Here is a 6,000-nt window from a genome sequence, read left to right as displayed (position 1 = left end):
GATGAACTCATAAGATTCCGGTTGTCAGAGGTCAAAGATCAAGATCTTGGTGGCCTCTCAAAACTTGTTTTTATCATTTTGAAAATGATTTCCCCATTGTACCTTTCAGGAATTCCTTCGAATTGTGGCCAGTTTTCAATTGGATTCAAAGAGGTAAGGTTGGTAAGTGGTTTCTGAGACACTTCTATATCTCATTTGTTAAAATCCTCTTCACATCCCATCGATAAATGAAGTTGTCAGTGCCTTGGTCCTTACAGGACTGTGATTAACATGATTGGCTGGCGTACCTGTCTGTATCTAACCAACCTGCCTAACTGCTCGCACCCTGCCCATGCTCTCACTGTGCATGACTGGAGTCCTCAACCAGGGAGACATACACCGCTGAAGCAGAGACGATCGTCAGGAGTTAGTGAGCGAGTCATGGAAAAGTCTTCTAGCAGTTGTCAGGCAGTGCTCATTCATGTGTTTCAGGGGCGTAGCTTTGACAAGAGGGCCGACGGGAGGGGGCGGGAGGCATCGATTGCATATCTTCAAAATGTAGCTTGCTCTTATTGCTTTTCCAGGATCACCAACCATTGCTTTAAATGATTGGATTTAACCGGTCAAAGATCGTGGAAATAATAATGAGGGCATGAAACTACAGGATGGTAATTCTACTATGTAAATATGTGCTCATCTGCTGATATGAATGTTGTATTGCGATCCCACTTAATATTCATCAGGTCCCACAAACATCTTCATGCTTCCACCCTCAGATGTAACGTAGTAAAGTACAGTTCAGTACGTGAGGAGGCCTCTAATTGGTATTGAAAAGAGGACAACTGACTATTCTTATGGACAATTTACTGATCCAACTTAACAGCGCTCCACTGACCTGAGGCCAGATTGAGTATTAATCATTGCAGACGTTTAAACCCAGCTGCTCTAAAATAAAAGTGTGCCAGACAAGTGTGTTCTCGATGAACCGCGCCCACATTGGGCTGCATTTAGCATCAAGCAGCAACAACATTTGACTTTCGGCCATAATTATCATTCACTTTTCCCCCGACCTATTTATAATGAGCAGACTTTTGGACTAGAGGCTCATAAACAATAGTCAGGAGAGGGAGATTTAACAAAGACAGGGCACAGCTACAAAGTGCTCACATTATATTCCAACCCCAAAAAAGGCTATTTCAAAAAAACAAGTCAAACACATTAACACTTTAAAAGCATTTCCTGATTCTTGTAAACAAATAAAATTCAACAAAACCCTGCATGGTTTTTATTAGTGGACTGTGCAGCCTTTAGTTCCTTTACAAGTTTATTTTGTAGAACATGGCAAAAGCTCTTCCCCTTCAGCGCTGCTCATGAATATTTGAAGTTGCATCCATTTCTCCAACTTTTGTGGGAGTCTCGAGCAGCAGCCTCTCGTGTGAGCGACCTGCTGCACAGCGTCTATATCCGTTTTTTGTAGCGTGCAATCAGCAATACTGGAGGGATCACAGGACTGTAGCAGCCTGCCAGCAGCAAAAGTGTGAACTGGGCTGCTGTTTGAAGGTGTTAGATTGAGCGCTGCACACTCAGTTCATGAATAAAACAATAACACAAAGGCAGCCAGGTGAGTAATTTAGCTGAAAACCAATTAGCAGAAAATGTCTCCGAAACAAACAAACAAAGGTAAAGGACCCAGATCCCTGAGCAAAAATGAAATAAACAAGACAGTTGAATATCTTAACTAAACTGAGTTAAAGCAACTCTTGTATCTTTGCTCCTGAGCTCTTTCGTTAGACACTTCTATACATTTTATTATCTCTCCGTTAGCTCATCAGGATTCAAGGGACAACATCTTCATATCGTCAAATCAAATAAGCTGCAAATTGTCACTCCTACTACCCTCAGGAGCCTATCATTTATCAGATGGCTTTTTATTAAACCAATCAGAACCCTAATGTAACATCATCTCAATCTTAACCAGCGCCCAATGACAATCAGAGCAGTGACGACCAAGCCTAGGGCATTTATGTGGTGAACAGATTAAATACGTTTAACCCAGTAATCAGTCTCAATCTTCCCTCCATACACATCGATAAACAACTATAACGGCTACTTCACTGAAATCCATTTGAAATTAAATGTCTTCACTCAGCTGCCAATTTTCTGAACTTAACATAAAGAAAGTTCTGGAGTGCAACTTGAAAGAGAAGCTTTACCAACAAAGTTTAAACAATGCATTGAGGACTGGAGCTAATCTGCAGATCAAAGGTTGAATCTGACAAAAAAAAAAAGATGCCTGACATCTAAACAACTTTGTACCGTCCTTCATATCCACAAAACACATAATTAGATTAAGACAAAAATACAGTAACCTTTTTACTTCCAATTCTAGGAAGGACACATATCAAATAAAATATGCATCTCTTGTACAGATACCAGGATTGGCATGGGACTGTCAGCAATGGCAGGAAGGCGGCCCCCTTACGAAAGTGCCGGGTACAGTCACAATCAGCAGATGGTGAGCACTGCCCCCCCCCCCCCCCCCGCAGCCCTGCTTCAGTTAGGCTGGGCGAGCAGGGACAGGCTCTGGTGTACTCTCCCCCCCCCCCCCAGGGCAACAGTAAAATTGAGCTCGTGAAATCTGTCACTATCCATGGTGGTAAATGTCTCTCAGTTCCTGCAAACGCTAATGAAGCTCATGTGAGGTCCAAAACTGAGCAGGGGTGAATGGAGAGAGATGGAGTCCAATTTAAAAATGACACTCTGTGACAAACCCATTCATTCAGAGGGCAGAGAGTTTTCCCTGGCCCGCAGACGGACGTCCACAAATGAGTGCCAGTGACATTGAGGTCGCCATTGTGTCCGTCTCCTGTGAGATCCAACACGTTCCATCAGAGGCGTGGATATAACCTGTCCTGGTGGGCTAACACGAGCTTTCTTTAATTATGATGTGCTGCTTTTGAGTGACCTGAATTTAAAACAGAAGGGATGGCACAAACTGGCCATTTAGAAGACTTCAACTGAGCCGGAACTGAACTTAAAAACACTACCTTGACAAAGAGCCTTCAAAAATGAGTGATTAGACTTTGGTTCATATCTGCTAAAGAACAAATAAGTGTGTCACGTCACACACATCACAAACATTGATCTCTAATAATTAGCACCGGTGTTTTAGTCACTATTTCAAAGTGTCAGACTAATGCAGGATTGTGGCTTTAATCAAAGTTGCTTAGATTATATGTTGCTTCCAGACAAGCACTGAACTCCTGATAATCTCCTGACATTCTCAGGATGGGCTTTATGTGAGAACGCAAACGTCTGAATGAGTGGCTCCTGACTTCGTCCAGAGCTTCTCCACCCAGCCCCGTAGTAAAAACTCCAGAGAACGTCTGAGATGTGATGTGTGCGAGAACAGCAGGAGATCCCAACCGCAAGTGAGTGACGTGGTTGATGGACCAAAAACTGAAAGAAATAGAAAAAGAAAACAAATACATCAGGATGAAAAAGTGTTGCCGTGCACGTAGAAGACACACGCGAAGATGTCAGGAGAGTTTCTGGTGATAGGAGCCGTGAACACAGCAGATTCTCCTTCTGCATTGTTCATACTCCATCCAGACCTCCCTTGGCACAGGAGAGCAAGAAACACTCTTAGCAAGAGACAATAACAAATATTGTGAGTAATCTGCTTTGAGTCCTCTTCTCCAATCACTGAGGTTACGATGGATCAACCTAAACCAAACACTCCAACTGATATGCAAAGGCACAGAAGCAGGTACATCCAGTATTTACTTACACATACCAAAATATCAAATTAATAGACCGGGATAAATTATCTCCTCTTGTGAAACTTCATGTTGCGTGATATACATTTAACCATCAGTACATGGGTATATGAGCTTAAACTGGTAATTGGTGCAGCTGAGTGTAGCCGCAGCATGGATCATAGAACAGGAGGGCAGCAGTTTAGATGCAACAGAGGAACGTGGAGAAAATGTGAATATAATGGTGTGTGACTAAAGCCTTGATGACTTCTCGCCTTCATCCTACGAGTACAGGAACATAATTATGTCAATGGCATGTCAGCAAGACGATTTGAAAACCCTCAAATCAGCAGCAACCTTCAGACGGAAAACAATGCGTCACCAAACCAGTTCAAAAGACCATTATACGCATTCATGAGTGCACACATTTCAATGCGAGAGCAAAAGAGCATCGTAATACCCATGCCCAACAACCAGAAGAAATGAGCTCTGCTGCTACAGTAATTCACAATTAATATCATTACCAATATTGCACATAGCTAGCTAAATACAAACTGGCCATCAGCACACACCATAATACTGTCCACAAGCTAATGTGCAGACAGCAATAACACACTCAGCAGCAATCACACATTGTTAGTGAGCTTTTAAATTATATTATTTGTCAATGCGCAGGAGTTAACAGCCAGTGCCCCCAAGAGGCAAATATTGTCAATGGTCAGCTGTAATCCAGAACATTACTTAAGTAGATTCATTTTCAGGTACTTTTCACTTATACTCCTCCTCCTATAGCAGCAATTATCTCTACCTACCACTCCACTGCATTTTAACAATGCAATGTTCTACATGTTTTTTTTTATACTTTTTTAAATAATCATTAACGAGAGAGGAACTAATTCTATGATCCAATCAGAGTGAGCAGGTAACGTTAGACCTCCTGCAGCATCACTGGTGAAGAAGAACCACCTGAGGGAAGCCACCACCGAGGCTGTGATGAGGAAGTTTACCCTTGCATTAAGGAATAGTACTCGGTAAGTACTTTAACTTTTAGTACTTTGAGTATATTTAAAAGAAAGTACTTACTTATTTTTACTAAAGTAGAGAGGTTACTTTTACTTCAGAACATTGTTTGATGTTAGTACTTCCTCTTCATCTGCAGACGTGTTTAAGCAAGAAAAACTGTATTCAATAATTAATTATTAACTATGTATCAATAATATCACTATCAAACTTATTTCCATTTAGCTACAGACTCAGTAGCATAACTCAATCTGAGCTATAATTGATCTGAGCTACCAGTGATGTCATCAATCCCTCTGGTGATTTCCTGTAGTGGCCAGTGGAATTCCAGTCAGCAGGTGATTTGAGGAACAGCATCATCTGGAGCAGCTGCATTGCAGGTAACAAACAAACCTCCTCTACACAGCTGTCCAACAAGACTGCTGGGGAAACCTGCTCATTCTAACAGGAGATTTGAATATTATCTGCTGGCTGTGCAGAGAACTGAAGCACAGCTTGGAATACACCAAACCATGATGTAGTGTGTGTGCATGACGGGCAGCTCGCACATGTCATGAGAATGCAGCAGACTAACATAACAATGAGGACAAATTTAGGCTATACCCAAAAAGCTGACAAAGACAGAACAGTTTGAAGGAAACAAACAAACAGATGTTGATGCTTCCCCAGGAGGCTCAATAATCATACCTGAATAATCTCCCAAATCTTTTCATGATTAATCATTTTTCTTTTTATCTGTAAATGTTAAAAAGTTCAAACACTAAAATGTTCAGTTAACCATCTGGAGACATCTTGTGTCGAGAGAAGCATCAGCTCCTTACATTTCTAATGATATAACGAGAAGATATTGGGTAATTTCCCTTGAAAAATAGTTTAATGGATTAATTGTACAATGGCCTCAGAAAGTTAGATTTATTTGCAAAAATGTATAAAAGCATGGTTTTTGCATGACCATTATGGATTATGAAGCATGTATTTACATAAAAATTTAGATTTCATAATTTTATGTCGATAAATAAGTAATCTACTGATCTTCTGCCCTCTTCTCCAAAGACCATGAGTTTACGAAACATTAAATATACATAATCAGGAGCGATTCAATCCTATGCATTGCATTGTGGATTAGCCTTGAAAACACAAGTGAACCACATAATCTTTGTGACCCTGTGGGCTACCAGAACGATAAAGATTGACATACAAATGAAAAAAAGCAGCTAAGCATTTAGAGACATGGCCAGGCCAC

This window comes from Platichthys flesus, chromosome 12 (assembly GCF_949316205.1).
Source record: "Platichthys flesus chromosome 12, fPlaFle2.1, whole genome shotgun sequence".
In the NCBI taxonomy this organism is placed as follows: Eukaryota; Metazoa; Chordata; class Actinopteri; order Pleuronectiformes; family Pleuronectidae; genus Platichthys; species Platichthys flesus.
Note: the sequence above shows the minus strand (reverse complement) of the source record.